Source organism: Odontesthes bonariensis, chromosome 10 (assembly GCF_027942865.1).
Source record: "Odontesthes bonariensis isolate fOdoBon6 chromosome 10, fOdoBon6.hap1, whole genome shotgun sequence".
In the NCBI taxonomy this organism is placed as follows: Eukaryota; Metazoa; Chordata; class Actinopteri; order Atheriniformes; family Atherinopsidae; genus Odontesthes; species Odontesthes bonariensis.
Window position 1 is genome coordinate 9758694 of NC_134515.1, and position 17789 is coordinate 9776482.

Genomic DNA, 17789 nt, shown 5'->3' on the forward strand with positions numbered 1-17789 from the left:
TAGTCAGCTTATATGAGGTAATAAACTTGTGATTGAACACAAACTTTATAGTTAATGCATTAAAACAACACAGATGAAAGAATTTTTCCTGCTCGGTTTGAGCTGTTTCACCACAAATATCTGATTACCGATGGACTCCAGATTTAGGGGCGGCTGGTTTGACCACAGCAGGCTGACACCCAGCTGAGCCAATAGCTGAGTCAATGAGTTGGTTGGCTGGATAAGTGGTCGCCATCTCGTTTCCCACCTTTACCATCAGTGGCCAGATGAGGAGCTGCTTCGGTGAGGATATTTGAGTTCAAATTTATTTGAAAAAGGGATGTTGTACATTAAACATTAAACAAGTTAAATGCAAAAGGCTTATATTAATCAGTAGTCCCTTTGCCTGCTATCAGGCATTTAAAACCTTATGCTTAGCTGGCCTCTCAGAAGTCAATAATTTGCCCCTTTTAGCGTGCCATAGCTGTTGCCATGGCAGTTGAAAACACAGCATCAACTCAGGTCGAGACACATCTCTGTAAACAGAAGCTGATTCAAAGCAGAAATAAAAAAAAAAAAGATTTTGAATAGTTTAGTTTTATTTAACCCTAACATAAAAATCATGACACAACAGGGAAAAATGAAATAAATAAATGAATGAAAGGATTAAAAGAAATGTAAAAGATGATGAATAAAGGTTCATTTAGACATGGGAAGAGATCTGCAACGAGGTTTATGTGATCAGGATCCTCTTATTTAAGGTGTAATCCAGTCATAATTGTTTCTTTTTAAAGCACACCTGCTGTTGAAAACAGATTCAGTGATCTGTATTAGTTAGTCCAGACTTAATCAGCTCCTGGCAAAAACAGAGAAAATACTGCTGAAAAATATTGACGGTAACATACAGTATTTGAGCCAATGAAACGATCGTTCCAAGATGGCTTCAGCGCGGATGTGCCGTAGCTTAATTTACTGCACCATAAACCACACGCTTATCCTCTGCCTCTGCATCACCTTTGTGCAGGCCTGAAACTGGCACTGACATATTACCGACTTGTGCACCCCCAGTCGCTGGCTGTCATGGTGTGTTCACTCTACTGATGTCACTTTATGGCGGTCATGTGGATGTTTCTTTGACGCCTATACCCCCCCCCCACCACCACCTTAATGTAGTCAGTCTGATTGGGAACCTGCTGAACATACCAGGACCAGCTCAACTCAAAGGACCCCCACCTGGTGCCAAAATCCCGACACCAGACACCACAAGGCTTCTGTTTTAGTGCCCCTACAGGTCAGAGTGGGTGTAACATCATGAGGGAGACCTCCACCCAGTTTTAGGCAGGTGGTTTTAATGTTGTGGCTGACGGGTGTATATTTAGACACACGCGTATGTGTGCGTTTACATATCCGCAGATCTATTCAGTGTGTTTTCAGTGTAGGGGGGTGGGGGGGGTGCGCTCACAGTCAGTAGTGTCTCATATTAAGAGACACAAAGCCCCCGGCAGGTGCTCCCTCCCTGGCTTTGTTTCTCCTGCTCTCCGCTGTTTATTTGTTCAACTCTTAGAGAGAAGTCCCTCTCTGTCAGCCCTTGGGGAAAACAAAGAGGAGGCACACACAAAGACAGCGCTGCCTCTGCACACTGGCAGCAACAAAGCAAAGATACACATGTCAGGGATGGCATGGTGTGAAACGGCAGGTGTTCCGTGGATGGAAAAGCTGGAAGCCAACTTTTCTTCCTCCCTTATTTTTCTTCTCTCGGTGATGAAGGACATAGGCAGTCAGTGCAGAGGTGTAACCATTTACTACCAGATATAGATAAGGCAAAAACGTGCGCACACACACACACACACACACAGCTGTACCTGTGTGTTGGCTGTAGCACCTGCCTGGGCCCGTGTTTATCAAACAGGAGCTGATAAAACTTTGATTGACTTTTGGTTTTCATTTTATCCTGCTCACTGTTTTTATTTCAGGTCCATATCTCAGCTGCATTTGACTTATTTGTAGGATGATGGACAGAGTTTGTCCTTGTGTTCAACTACAGAAAGTGGAAATCGTCCTTTGTACTCATCTTAAATCTTAACTTTTAGATCTACAATGGGAAACTAATTGGATTACGGATGGTTTGAATTAGACTCTTTAAATTGGTTGAACTTAAAACCATAAAGCTGAAACAGGAAATAATCATATGTGCAGTGTTAAAACTTTAGTTTTAAAAGCGATACATAGTTTTATAACTTTTTATCTATAATGTTAATTACTGCTTGAGTTTTGAATATCACACATGTATTCAGTTTATTTAAATTATTTTTAAAAAGTTTGTTATGAGGAAATTGATGCATAAAGATTCTTATTTTTCACGTGTTTCTACAAATAAAAACAAAGTTATGACTACTGTATTGCATTTTTGCCGGTAGACCATCCTGAATGTTTGTTAATGTTACTCTTTGTGTTGAAAGTGACAGATCTTGAGCAGACTGTTGTGTGTGTGTGTTTTTTTTTTAACCTTACAGTGAGACAAAGGCTGAGACACAGCTGGCTGAGCAGTTAGTCGTCTTAATTTAGTTTTATAAAATCAATAAACAATCAGAAATGTCTGCTACCACTGACGGATGGCCAGCAGTGGACTAATGTTTTAAAAAAAAAAACTACATTAACGTTACTGTAACCAATCACACAGACACACAACGTCATTTGATATCGATCATATCACTGAAAGAGTTGTTTCACCCGTAGTTAATTTAGGGATGTAAACGGGTTGTTTTGTGATCCTTTACATCATAAAAGCACCCTGTAGACATGAATTATTTCATATGTAAGAGTAATTAGAAAATGTATTCAAAGAATCGATGATAAAAATACCAAATGCTACAAGTTGGAAGATATCACTTTCATTCAAGCAATTTGATTGGCTGCTGCTTAAAAAGTTGAACTATTCTCAACTTTTTGGCCTGACGTCCTCTAACAAAGCGAAACTTGGACCCAGAATTACATCCTCCAACATGAGCCTTCTCATATATGTATAAATTATTTTTGAGGATTAGGAGAGGTCTTTTTTAAAATTTATTTCTAATTAATTTAAAGGTTTCCATCGACCTGGTCTTACTCACATCTTCTAAACAGAATAAAACAGCTATGTAAACCCGGCTTATTTACGTGTTTTTGGCTTGTGTATGTTTGTCAGACTGTTGAGCAATGGAGGCTTTTTTATCTCCTCTCTTGTCTATTAAAACTGTTCAAAACAGCCCAGATGGACAGCAGAGGACTTATGGGTGGATTTAGCAGTCAAATACCAATTAATTTGTGAATTTAAGCTTGTAAAATCTTAATTAAGTTTCCTGGCTATTGTCACCTGACTAGCAAAAGTTTTCTACCTCTCCAACTCTAGAAAAAGAGACTAAATTTGGTAGTTTCTAAGACTTTTCAGGGCCTTCAGATGCCCTAATTATTCACTTCACGACCAATACAGATTGCAAATGTAAAATCTGTTTTAGATATAACAGTGATAAAGTTTAACCTGGTGGTCTGTTCCTCCACAAGGTTGTGGAATTTTCTTTGTTGCCAACACAGCTCGGCTAATCATAGAGTTTGACCAATAGTGATTTAGCACATGGAGCAGAATGATATTCCTGGCATTAGTGGCTTGTCAATGTGGACTGATACAACCAAGATCAATACTTTGTCAATATTTGTTTTTCTTGTTCTGCATTGGTGTGTGTGCGTGGCTGCGTTTGTGTGTGGAGTGAGGGCTGCTTGCCAGCTGTGCAATCTGTTCAGTAATCTCAGGTCTGGTCTGTGCACACACTCCACAATCTGCTCTGGTGAAACTGGCCCACAGACACACACACATGGCTCAAACCTTATGAGTAAATGTATTGATTTTTTAGTTGTTGTTGTTGTTGTTTTAGCATTTTCCACAATGTGTTTCAGACTATTTTCCCTATTGTGTTTTAGAAAATAGATAGAATATTTGAAAATATATCATTTAAAGAGTGGAGTACTCTTCACATAGATTGTAGAAAGAAGATGGACACGACCAAAGTGGAATCTGCTCTTGGTTTATCTACTCTCTTGAGGCCTCGAGTTAGTGTTTTATCCACTTTGATCAGTCAATTTTAGTCTACTGCGAACTTCCCAAACAGAAGATTCACATGCAAACTGTCAGATTTGCGTTGTGTTTTAGAGCTTAAACAGCACAGAAACACAGTTGTGTTTTAGATTCAGAGTCAGTCCATCTGTTAGAACTGAACATTACCTCCTTGCAGCCGCTCGTTGTTACTCTCAAAGTATTCCTCAAGAATATTAAAATCTCAACTAGCAACGCACGGCTACTTCCCAGCAGCTAACCCACTCTCCCCTTGATTCACAATAACCCTTATCAGCCCAATTTCCCTTCTCTCTTCCCTTTGCCCATTTTAACACGCCGCCCTGTTTGTTGTTTAAATGGAAGGGAGAGAAAATTGGCCACTTTTGCCTTTCAGAAACTCCCGCAGCTGTCGGTAATCGCTGTGTGCGTGTGCTGGTGTGTGTGTGTGTGTGCGCCTCGTAGTAATGTGCAGTTACCACAGTAGGGGTGCGTGGGGCGGGGGCGTGGAGAGAGGGGTCATGGCGTGCGGCGGAGAAAGCGCTATTAGGAGAAAATGATAGGCCTGTCCCCGAAACTCCATTATACACCAAACACTTAAAAGACTGGACTAGCTTCATTACAGGGCAACATGAATCATGCAGCACTCACACAAGCAACTGGCCACACTCTCATTTCTCTGTATCCCAATCTCTCCCCCAGAACAGCCTTCTGTTTAAACTGGAGGATCGCCAGGAACGAGGGATGGAGAGGGATGGAGGGAGCGGAGTGAAGAGGAGCATGCCGAGGGCCAAGCCTGTTTGCCTCAGGTTTGACAGGAGGAGGAGGGAGAGGAGATTAGGAAGCAGAGGAAAAGACAGGGAGAATGAGGGAGGGAGAGAAGAGCAGAGGGGAGGAAAGAGTGGAAAGGGGGTGATAGTTTAGCAGGAAGGAGGACGGGGTTGATAGGTAAAGGCGGGCAGGTGACTGAAAGGAGTATAGAGGAGGATTTAAGGGAAGAGAAAGGAGACGTAGAAAAATAGAAACTGATGAAAGATGAGTAAAGGACTAAAGTAAGGAGAATGGTAGAGGAGGATGGGGGCATTGGAGGTGGACAGGGAAGGAGAAGAGATGAGGACAGTAAAAAGGTGAAGGGAAGGAGAAAAGGAGAAAGAAAAGGACATGGGGGAGGAAAAACAGAGTTCAGGAGAAAGAGGTGACTGAGAGGGGGAGGATGTGAAATTAGACGTATAAAGGAAACAATAGAAGGAGTAATAACTTGCTGGGGCATGTTTTAGTCTGTAATGGAAAAGAGTGTGACTTCAAGCGATCTGTGTGTACATGTATGTTTGTCCTTCAGTGGTGGATTGTGTTTGGGTGCGTGCTCCCCCCAGGAGAAAGTACGGAGAAAATAAGCCCTTCATTGTGACTAGAAGTGAATTTTTGGGAAAGAAACGGACAAATTAAAACTAAGACAAACCGGTGCAACAAATGAGGATTTTTACCAGCTGCTGACCGACGAGTTCATCTTCACGGATCCCGTGGACACATTTATGTTTGATGATTGCAAGGACGTCTGATATTTACTGTTCTTACGTTTAGAGGCTCAGAGGACTGTATGTGAGAACCCAAATTCCTGAAAACAAAGCACAGTTTTGATAACTGACAGAAAGGCTCCCTTATTCGTAAACAAATCTGACACATCAAGTCCACTGAGCCAAACAAACACAAGATAGCATTTCATGTTAGCATTTTAATGTAAATCAGTGGGCTTGTTAGCTAAGAAGGATGCTAATAAGTAAGCTGAGGGCTGGGCTGTATGGTGAGATTTAAATTTTTTTTCAAAAAAGAAACTTATGGGGCGGTCTGTGGCGTAGTGGGTACAGCAGGCGCCCCATATACAAGAAGCTATAGTCCTCGCTGCAGCTGGCCCCAGTTCGAGTCCCGCATCGGACTGCCCTTTGCTGCGTGTTATTCCCCCTCTCTCTGCTTTCTGTCTCTCTACACTGTCCTATATAATAAAGGCATAAAAAGCCCCCCCAAAAAAATAAATAATGAAACTTATGTTTATTGTGTTGGACAAACAGTCCCTGTCTGTTTAAAATTCCCCAGAACTACCCGGCTAGCGCGATCACAATATCATATTTTCCTTAATCTCCCTCTGCCCATCAGAGCAGCTTCAGCCTGTAAACTGTTAGTGTGAACTGATATTCTCAGTCAAGGTAACTTTATCAGACGATGTATTTGTAAAATCAGAGACTTCTAGTTAAGGTGTAGTGTTAACTGGTGTTTTTTTTCACTCTTATCTTGTAAAAGATATTTAATCATGGCACTTAAATGCACTTCTTGCTCTTTGACATGCAGTCCAATACCTACATTTGTTGCTTTTTATGAAAAATAAACCAATGGGTCGTTCACGATAAGACACCGGTTACTCAATTAATCAATGGATAACTTAAATAATCATTAGCCGCAACCTACTTGACACACATTAGAAGGAATGGAAACAACTGTGTGTGACCTGGGTCATCACTTATTTACGGTCTGGGCCAGCATACAAAAAACTGAGCATCCTCCCAGATGTGATACAATATCACAGATGTTTGCAGCGATCAAAGTAATTCCCAAACAAAAGCTCTCTTCTTCATTTTCCTCTTGTGGATTTCCACCAGTTTTTATCCTTCTCGGGGTTTGTTTCCAGTTTGGACAAATACTTCTTCTACTGAATTATAACCAGTAGCAACATAGCCTGTGGCATCACCCTCTGGCGATCCTATGCAGCTGTGTTTATTCACTAGGAACCAGTTCATGGAAACATTGATCAGACATTATTATGTTCAGTTTAAAGTTTAAAGAGAATGACGGTGATCGAACGCTGTGATTCGATTAACCAACCTTTAGTCATCTTTGAATGAACACGTAGATGACACCAGTTTAAATTTATCCATGACGCACAGATTTAATGTGATTCGTGTTATTTTAAATTTGCCCTGTGGGCAGCAGTGTTTGTGAATCTTTCTTAGTCGTTGGCGTCCGTGCGGTAACACGAACCAGTAACCAATCATTAAACGTGACAGTTCGGTCCATAAAGGTTTGGTATCACGTATTGGGCTCAGTTTGGTCTCTTTAAATGGGTAATCTGCCCCGGGTGTCCTTACATTTGCCTGTGTCTGTTTTCGTCAGTCTGTGTGACTGTGCACATTTGTGCAAAGACAGCCTGTTACCGTTTGTGTATGTTGGTAACGGCTATGTGTGAAGTGTGTTTCTGAGAATTGTGCACATGTCCCTATCCATGCACAGACTCAGTGAGCATGTGTTATGTGTGTGCGCACGCTCCAGAGCGTGTCGCAGCATGCTGCCAGAGGGACAGGGCGGCGAACCAGACCCAGGGCACAGCATGACACTGCATCCCGATCTGTGTTGTGACTGCCTCAATTACCCATCAGCCTGACACAGAGGGAGAGTGTGTGTGTAGCTATATAGAGATGGATAATTCCCTATTTCCTTGTGTCTTTTATTTCCTCCAAACCGATATTTCCCAAATTTACCCTATCCTTTTTTATTCTCATATATGGAGTGTACTCTTATACTCTCACCTGTCACGCTATAGACACCTAAACCCAAAGCTACAAGTCATACTGAAAACCATCCATCTGCTCTACTCTTCCTTTTCACATTTTCTGCCACACTGAAAAATCTATGGCTGAATGCCGACTTGACATGGTGTACGATCTAAGGACTCAAAATAATTTCTGTCCACATATATACAGCTTTCATTTGATTTAATTAGTTTACTTTAGTCCATGAAAAACATATCAAGAGCAACATTTAGCATTAAATTATTTATAGTATTTTATAGAGTCTGCAAATAGTAATCAAGTAATTGGTATTTCAAAACTGCTCATTTGTATGAATGACCATACTGTCTGTAAATATTCTGAGTGGGAAGCAGAGGATACACCTGCCTAAACACTACATTTGTTTTCCTGCTGTGAAAACACACAAGAAGCAAAGGACTTCTTGGAAAATTGCTATAACAAAACTGTCAGAAGCAATTCCTGCGACAGGGACAAATCTGTTTTCTTTCACTCTGGCTCTGTATTTACTCCCAAAATATGATTATGCATCATGAGCTCATACAATCTTTTGTTTTTATGGCTTTGTCTCAAAGTCAAGCAAGTTACGAGCCACTTAGTAATGTTTGCTTCAATGCATGTTGCTAACAGTTACCACAAAAGCAATGTTGCCTTTGATCTTTTTATGTTCACCTTCGGCCAAACATGTTGAATTCTTGCTTCAGGTTGAGCTTCAGTAGAAGAATGAAAATTCTTCCTAAAACACGCGATTTGTGATATTTTTTGTATGTTTTTTTTCTTTTAAACCGAAAAACCCTAAAAAAACTGACGTTGCTTGTTTGTTTTTTTGTTGTCAAATCACATAAAACGTGTTTACATATAGAATAATATTTCATCGAGTTGATTACATTTCTCAGTTATTTAAACATTGTTGAGTTTATCAGCCTTTTCTCTGTTTTTGGAAGTTATTTAAACAGTCAACCATGTATCCAAATAACATTTACATTTACAATAATGGTTGAAAAGTTATTTCTGCTCAGCTGCAGTTATGGTAACATGCTGTTATATCATAATTTTATTTGATTGTTTCACACTTTGTTTGCACATCCTTGAATTAGAAGATGAAGACTATTCATACAGCCCTTGAATCCTTTCAGTTATTCTTATTTGTTCCACTCTGAAGAAAAATACTCTGCATAATAATCTGCAGTTGCCAATTATTGGCAACTGCAGATTATTCCAGTGACGAAGTAAATCCATGTCATAAGCTGTTTACGGTTAAAGTATTTTAGTCTCCAGGTTGATGTAGGAGTTGTTGTGACACAGTGATTGGTAAGTAATCCATGTGTCACAGCAATCTTGTTAAATTTCAAGTCTAATAATTTTATGATCAGATATCTGACAAACAGGGTATGTTTCTTTTTCTTTTACTTCTAATATCATAACACAGATGGGCATACACAAATTGTATTTAGTTGGATTAACTACTGACATATAAATGAGACGGTACATGGAAAACATAATTTAGTGTTTTACAACAGATCAGAACTGAAACTATATGAACATTTTCCAGCAAATTCTTACTTTATAGAGGTAATTGAAACAGGTTAATGTGTTTTTAATACTCACTAAGCCTCACACAGGCTGCCTGTTGGTTCTATCTTTCTAACATAACGAGGATTTCTTGTGGGACTATGTTAGCTACTGCTAAGTTAGCTCTTACAGGTAATATTGGGTTCGATGTCACCTTAAAGCTAAAAGTGTTAGCATGAAGTTATGTTAGCATGTGGGATAATCCTGCTATTTGCCTGCTGCTCAAGTTAAGATCACAGCGAGAATCTTAATACTTTGCTTTATTAGGTGTGTGCAGCGTAAACAGGTGAAGCTTAAATCATAAGAAATTATGTCAAGATTGGATTTGCTAGGAATGATTTTTCAGCCATGGATCATTACAAGAGATTCTGTGCATGTATTTTTTTCTCGCTGTACAAAATAATCTTTTATTTATTATGAACTTAGCAGAGAAAAATTCCATTTTGAGGCAGTGAAAATTTCTGCACTCCTACTTTCATGGATTTCATGGCACAAAAAAAGGGATCATGCTCATGTCGCTGTGAGATCTGAGTCAATCAAGTTTGTTTGCTGCTTTTATCTCTACAGGTTAAAAAATAAAAAATAAGACCCCGCGATGATTTAATTAAAAAGAAATCTATGTCAAATAAAAAGAAAAAAAATGTGTGTTTTTATCCTGAAGCATAATTCAGCTTTATGAAAAACATTATTGCACCCAGGTGCGGTGGAGATAAAAACACAGAAAGTGTGACTGTGAAGAAGAATGTTTTACACACTGTTTTACCCCATCCTACCCCTTAAAGTACACAACACGGTTCTGATGTTGGAATTACACAGTAGCAGGAAATCTATCCACTTGAAATGCCCCATTGAAATGAGTCTTTGTCTGCCTTTAGAACAACCAAGAGGGATTTGGTTGTGCAGTTTGTCAGTGCTGAACAGTCCAGTTGATATAACCATTTACTGTCTAAAGTTACCTCGCCAAAATCAACGTCATTTGTTTGATTATGTCAGCTGATTTTTAAGTCCCTGATGTCCAGTTTTTCCAGAAACAGCGCATGCATTCACATAACAGTTAAGGCAGTAGCACTAATGACAGTAGTGACAGTAATAATATGATGGCAGAGGTCTCAAGTTCAAATAACAAAGAAAGACTTGCTCACATTTTCGACTGCTTAGAATCTAAAATACATTTACTGATGTTAATAGCTGATGGTTGTTATTGATTGAAAGTTGCAGTTAGGATTGTGTTTCTGTTGCCAATTTTAACTGCATCGAGCTGAGTGCTTGAGTTCAAAATCTCTGCAGAGACAGCATTAGCCTGATATTGACCTCTTTTAGAAAGTGATGACGAGTGATGATTCATTCTTTACTCCGGCCCAGTCCCAACTTTCTTCTTCCTAAAACACAACACAAACCAGCCAATTTAATCTTAGAAGAAAACCGAAACACAAGGAATCGAGGAGGTGAAACCCCATGTTAATACCACTAAATACCTGTTAAGAATGTGTAATTTTTCTTTGTGAGATAAAGATGTGGTTGTCATGTAGCCACCAAGGGTTAGATAGCCACTATTCCTTGATCCCCAAAAGATAAAGGGCACCTTTTCCCTGCAAAGTGAAGGGATATTGCCATGTGATAGGACCACATTCCTGTTACCTGTCAGCTTGTAAAGTAAAGCAAATAACCAAGTTTTATATTTGACTTAAATATATACAGCAGTTGTGGGAAGATTTTAAATTGAACAGAGATGATTTATGAGTGTGACAGCATCCGTCCAAATAAATTAAAAGTACAGAAGAGAGCCTTAGAAGTCACACACGAGGAGGACCGTGCAGACATTTTAGGGGCTACGAGCAAAGTGAAGATGCTTTCAGAAGTAATTCTGTAAATAGTTTTTATTCATGCAAAGTGCAGTAAACAGGAAAATAATAAATTAAATTTGGTGTGACCACTCTTTGCCTTTCAAACAGCACGGTACAAATGATACACTTATCTCCTGATATTTGAAGGTCCTTTGGCAAAGCAGGTTGTTCAGGCATCCCTGGCATAGTTGTTGTGTGAACTTATCTCCTTTAGTATCTTCTGGCTCATCGTGTAATCCCAGTCTGACTCCATGATGGTGAGATCATCCGTTGCAGGGCTAACTCTTGGGGTTGTTTCATCTTGTGTTGCTTTAACAGGGAATTTCCAACAACTGGACACCTCAATGGTGCTGAGTGATGGATAAGAAACTAAACCTCACAAGTATCTAAAACGTTTGTGCAGAACTCACATCTTTCCATTGGATGTTGTAATTGGTAATGAAGTAAGGTCCTTCGCAGCTCAGTTTTACAGAAAGAACTGTAATAGATAAAATGTAGAAACCTGAGACAGCAACGTATCGCTGGCTTGTTGTTTTATCAGGCAGCACCACATGACGGGAACCGCAACCCATGGGTGGTAAAACGTGTCACCTGAAAAATATGTGCCTTATAAAGCCTAACAACTCTTTTTATCATCTTAACGTTTTCATTAGGGCTGGGCAACGATTAATCTAATTAATCACATGATTTCCCTGATTAATCACGATTAATGCCTTTAGCATTTAGTTTTATTTTAAATGTGCTGCCATTTGAATGAAAGTGCCATAACATTTGTTGTGCAAACACACTTTTAACATCAGCATCTTTCTGTAGTTTTTATGTAGAAGCCTCGCTCCACTGTCTGTTTCCTTGAATGACTTGCTGCTATCAGTTGTGTGTTTTGCCTTTAAGTGATATTTTAGACTGGAACTACTACGCTGAGAAGACAATTCAACTTGGCAGTGTTTACAGATGACTTTGGTTCTGTCGACTCCGCCGTCTGGAAGAACTTTAAAATGAAAATGGCCGAGTAAAAGTTCCGTACCCTTCTCCATGTTTGGTGGATCCGCCGATTACTTTCTTTTCCGGTTTCCGGTTCCAGTTTTACAAAATAAAAGCCTGTGAGCAACAGACTTTTACAATAATAAAATAAATAATAAAACCTGCACTAATGCGTGATAAAATATTTGTCGGCGTTAAATAATTAATGAGTTAACTCGCCCAGCCCTTTATCTGATACTTACCTTTCACACGTGACGCCAAAGTTGACAAGTGACAAATCTTGAGTATTGGAAGTATAAAAGGAATGACTGGAAAAGGTTCCATCAAGCAAATCAACAGTCGTTGCCGTGTATATTTTGGCATGTAGCAACATTTTGCAGGTACACGACATCATTATGCAACAATACGTGTCCGTTTATGTCATCGTGTAGCGAGAATGTGGGCGTAGACGTTGGAAGGTTGTCATAAAAGCTACATCACCATAAGCAAAGGTAAATGAGTGTAGGAAGCTTTGTCGTGGTACAGTTTTTTGTGAATTTTTTTTGTGTTTTTACTCCGGACCACTGTAGCTATTATAAGTTGTTCCATGAGATCAGGTTGTGTTCAGCTATTGAGCCACACAGTTTGCCCCAGGAGGAGCTGGGGTTGATGGTGGGTTGACAAAACACTGGACCTCAGACTGTTTTTCTTTCCCTAACACGTGTGTGTGCTTTTACCTTTTCAAGCCTGGTCTGATGTTGCATCTCATCAACATTTGAAAAACACACAGTCAGTTATATTAAAAATATATTATCGCATGTATATTTGTAGACGTGTGGGCAAAGTAAGGAATTTACCAAAAAAGCAGAATATTTAATCTCTCAAATGGTTTTATTTCACGATTCAAAGTTTTTCAGAAAATCCTAAAGTTTTAGAGGACTTTTTAGATTGAAGCTTTGTGTTGTAATGGTTTCATCTTTATCATATGTAGATTAATATGTAGATTAATTAATATGTAGATTGGCTTAAGCAGCAGCAGAAATGTGAACATTAACTTCTTTCTCGTCACTGTCAATACAGCACTTTATTAATGTTTAATATATTTATCTTGTATAATTTTTAATCTAAATTTTGTATCTGTGTTCATTTATTCATGGTCCCCATTCATTATATTTTTCACTGTATTTGTACTATTGCACTTATTGTGCTCAGTATTTTTTATCCTTCTCTAACCTGACCAGGGAGAAAGACTGCAAATTAGCTGAAGCTAGACGTCTTGTATGCGTCGCATTTTTCATTCTTTGTGGCAATGCTGTATGTATCGTCCCTGTTAAATAAACATTAAAATAAAATAAAATTATCATAACCATGGCAATGTAATAACCTGCAATTGAACCCAAATCCTGGTCCTTATCTAAAACTAACCAAATTGTTTTGATAGTCATAGTTTATTTATAGAGCACATTTAAAACAACCTCAGTCGACCAAAGTTCTGTACAGAAGCAAAAGCATAATAAAAAATAATCATAAACACTAAAACAACAAATACAACACAAGGGAAACTAATCATTCAATATAAAACAAATTAAGATTAAAAGTGAAAATAAAAGAGAGTAAGAGGGATAAAGAGAAAGCGAGAGAGCCAAGATAACAATTTACCAGATTTTCAAGCTTGTGTAGATTGATGAAAACTTGGATGTGCTTTATATGATTTTATCAGTAATTAAACGGGCTAATGAGTAAATATAGAAATGTACATTTATGTTTTGGTTATATTTGTATCATACTGATATCATATTTTTCATTGCTAAAAGATACCCTTGTGCTGATGAGACACAGAAAGGCCTCAAACGTCATTCTCTTCTCATTTGTTGGTCTCAAAAACGCCGGCTTAGTGTCAGGATGTTTGGATGATATGAGGTTTTTGTAAAATGGGGTGAAATAATTAACCAGAATCTTTGCCCACATTCGCTTCACCAGTTGGGATGGCAAGAATTGCGTTGCTATAAAGATAATACGGCTCCACACAAAGTGCTTGCTGCATGCCACTTAGAAAACACAGAGGAGATGAGCATACATGAGGTCACTCACTACAGCGGGATGAACAAAATTTTCCAGATACTTGAGAGGCGGGAGATGCAATGTGCTGCGCAACACCAGGGGTTACTGGCATTTTTCATCTCACCATGGAAGTATCTCAGTGAAGGATTAGATGTTTTATTAATCTGTCTAAAACACGGTCACGTGTGTTTATGCTCTGATTTACCAGATGAGCACTGAGAGGCCGGGCGAAGAAGTAAAACATGAAATCAGTAAGCCATCTTGAGTTGGGTTAGTTGGTTTCTATGGATACTATACATACACACTCTTGACACACACACACTCCTTTAGAGCCCGACCTTCTTCAGTCCCTCCTTCACTATCATAACATCACTCAGTCCACTCCGAGCCCCCTCCCCGCCAACATAATGACATTTGCATACAGATGTCTCACTTGTGCTGATAATGCATGCGACAATGTGTGTGTATGAATGTGCGCGCGTGTGAGTTTTTTTACGGGCTGTGAATGTAATCAGCTGACATCCGAGGACAGGTTGCGGCTTGAAGGGAAGGCAGCATGTGCAACCTTTTGAAAAAAATCCTCATTACAGTCATTATCGCCATCATTATCAGAAGTAAGACAACTTCTGTGGCACTCACACATTAGAGCGAACACTCTAAAGTGAGCACCCGCAGGGGAAAGTGAGGATGGAGGGATGGCTGAACTGTGAAAAAACACTTCTTCTAGTATGCTAAAACAACTGTGCCTGGCAGACAGAAGTAAAAAGGGGATTGAGTTGAACTCAGGGCCCCGTTCCAAATCTGTGGCCCTGCCCCCACCCTCCGTCTTTCTCCTCTTCTTCTTCTTCTTTTTGCATCTACTTCTCTTGCCTCATGAAACAAGCCACCTACACTTTAGGACATCTGCTAAGCTGATTTTCTGGAGCTTAGCATCACCACAGTGGTATCAAAGAGATTAGGTGAAACAACATCCAACTCTGGCTTTGTGCTGCGTTTCAATAATGCAGCGCTGTGCAACCGTGCACATGTATTTGTGCCTGTTCGCCTCCAGTGCATGCTTGCTGGCTCGCGAGCTTCGCCGTGTATGTGCGTGGGCGTGCGTATTATGCTCTGGGTTACAGTGCCATAAGTCACAGAGCTGGTGTAATACACTTGCATCTGGAGTGTGAGTGCTTCTTTGGTTACAAGGATTCAGAAAGCGGAACCAGAGAGCCGCTTCAGAGGATCTCTCTAGTCTTTGTTTTCGAGCCAAGTCCATTATCACTGGAGGAAAATCATTTCCAGAAAATAAACTGTTGTTTGGCACTGTTGGAAATCCACTAAATGTTGGAGTTATTTTTGCCTTGCAAGGCTGAACAATCATGTGTTTTCACTATTTTTTTTTATCTCACTTACCACATATGTATGTGTCTCAGAGAGCACATGTGTTCATTTGTTTTTCTTCTTCTGTACGTTTGGCAAAGAAAGGGTGCTTTATGAAGCAAAGATTATATCTCACTGCATTATGTATGCATGATGGGTAACGCTTAGTAACTATCCACATACGTAATTAAGTAGTGAAATGTAATAATGTCATTTATCCCTCTGGGTTTAGGGTTTGAATAATTGCTGCCGAGTCAGCCTACTGAGCATTTTATTTATGTGCATGTGTGTGACACCATGCTTGCGTTTTCCTTGCTTGCGTGAGTGTGAGAGATCAAGAGAGGGTATTCTTGTTTAGTTTTTTTTCCTTTCTCTTCAACAGCTTTCACTTTTTTGTGCTGCCTAACTGGAGAGAGGAAAAAAAACGTGGAAAGAGAAGAGAGGAGAGTTGAGGGAGAGGGGGGTAAAAGAAGAAAAGAGAGCAAGCCAAAGAGCGTCGGGTGCTGTGTCAGTCTGATATTTTCCGTGGTGACAGCTGGGCCCAGAAGCTCAGACCCTTTTCTTCTGGCACACAAAGCCCATTAAGTATGCCACTCGCTCAATGGCCCCCGCAGCCTCCAAATTGCTCCAAGCTCCTCCCTAAAGTGTGGCAGCCTTTGTCATTGTAATCAGGCCTTGTTTGTGAAGTGCTGCCTGTATTTACCGCTGCTCAGGGTGCATATTTGCCCAGCCTGCTGCTGCTGCTGGGTGAGAGGGGGCGAGAGGCTGAGACGCAGGGAGCTAAAACATAGAGATGGGAAACTAGAGAAGAAAAAAAGGGAGGAAACGGGGATAGTTGTTGGTAGAAGCTGAGGGAAGATGAAAGGGTGGGGAGAGTGTGGCAACTGGACAGAAAAGGGGGAGATGAAGAGATCAGTGGAGGAGGAGGCCCTTAAAGAAGTGACTTTGCAGGATGACATGGGGTGAGGCAATCCCATGTCTGGATGGAGGGGCAGAGATGGAGTCGGGGGGGCTTATTTACATCTCCCTCAGAAGCCGCCTCATGGCTGCAGGCTTCTCAGCTCACACGAGGATATTCACATGAGGTCAAAAAATAAGAAAAACCCTCCCAGAGCGAGTGGAGATCCATGTAACTGACAGGCAAAGCGACAGAAAGGTACAGCAGACAGACGATGCAGAGGAGTCCAGCGATGTGATGCCTTTTGGCAGAGGTGACCCCATTCCACGTGTCACCCCTCCTCCTTATGGGGGAGGCCCAAGCTGTGGATGGGGTTGGGTCTCTGGAGATGATGGTCATCCAAAGTGGCACCCAGACCAAACTTTGTCTGTCTCTTGGCCTTTTCCTTTCACTTTGAGTGTGTGTGATCATGCTTGTTAAAAATTCATAACTCCCACAAAAGACAGAGGAAGGAGAAGTGTAATCCGTGAGTAATGAAGCGCCACGGGCAGTCTGTGTCTTCATCATGCAAAGAGGTAGCTGCGTATTTTTAAACACTAAAAAGGTTGATCAAATTAAGGGATAAGTCTCAATTTGATCAGATTCTACTTACTGTTATGATCCCTCTTGTTCATAGCGGCCATTAAGACACGTCTTCTAAAATCTTCCAGTAAAAAAAACCTCAATCATGCTTGTTCCCTAAAGTACTAAAACACATTTTGTGGCTCAGTCTTAGACTCAACGGTAATACAAAAGTCTCCTGTTTCTCAATAAAGTTTTTACACTCTCTCGAGATGGTTTTTGCCTTTTTAAAATAAGAGTTAATTCCCCTCAGGGGAGGTGGAAATAATTCTGCGAATAATTTCAACATAGTGGACATTTTATTCACAAGAAGAATCAGACGTTTCCATTTTAAGGGAAAGTAAAAACTGACTCGAGTCAGTCCCCCGTCCTGAGAGAGCAGAAGGTGATGGTGGAAAGAAAAAACTCCCTTTTAACAGGAAGAAACCTCTGATAGAACCGGACTCAGGGAGGGCGGCCATCTGGCTGGGCTGGCTGGGGGTTGGGAGGATAGGAAAGAGGGGGCAAAAGTACCACAACCAATGGAAGTATGAAAGTACAGTGACTGTTGAAGACGAGTTCAGGAGGTCTTTGGATTAGTGCTTCCTCCTTCTTATGAGTGTTTGTGACCTCCGCACCAGCAAGACGTGGAAAGTGAACATCGTCACACATCGACACCCGTATGGAAATGTAGGCTGACGAATCAAAACTGAAGTACGGGGACAGAGAAAAGAGAAATGTACAAGTTGTTAGCCTTTTCTGTGAAACTGCAGTGTGAACAAACGTAGTTATTCAAGCTCTGTCTTTAGATCAGGTTGCCTGAAGACTTCTCTTCCTTTTTTCTAAATATGTCG

The 17789-nt window shown here is 40.3% G+C and overlaps 1 protein-coding gene across 1 annotated transcript in view; it reads left to right on the top strand.

Moving 5' to 3' along the window:
• The window catches only part of myt1b (myelin transcription factor 1b), a 137309-nt gene that overhangs the window by 62040 nt on the left and 57480 nt on the right, over positions 1 to 17789 (top strand). The window contains exon 4 of the mRNA XM_075476189.1: positions 4766 to 4872. The gene's annotated coding sequence lies outside the window, so the exon portion shown is untranslated. The remainder of the gene's footprint in view (positions 1 to 4765; positions 4873 to 17789) is intronic.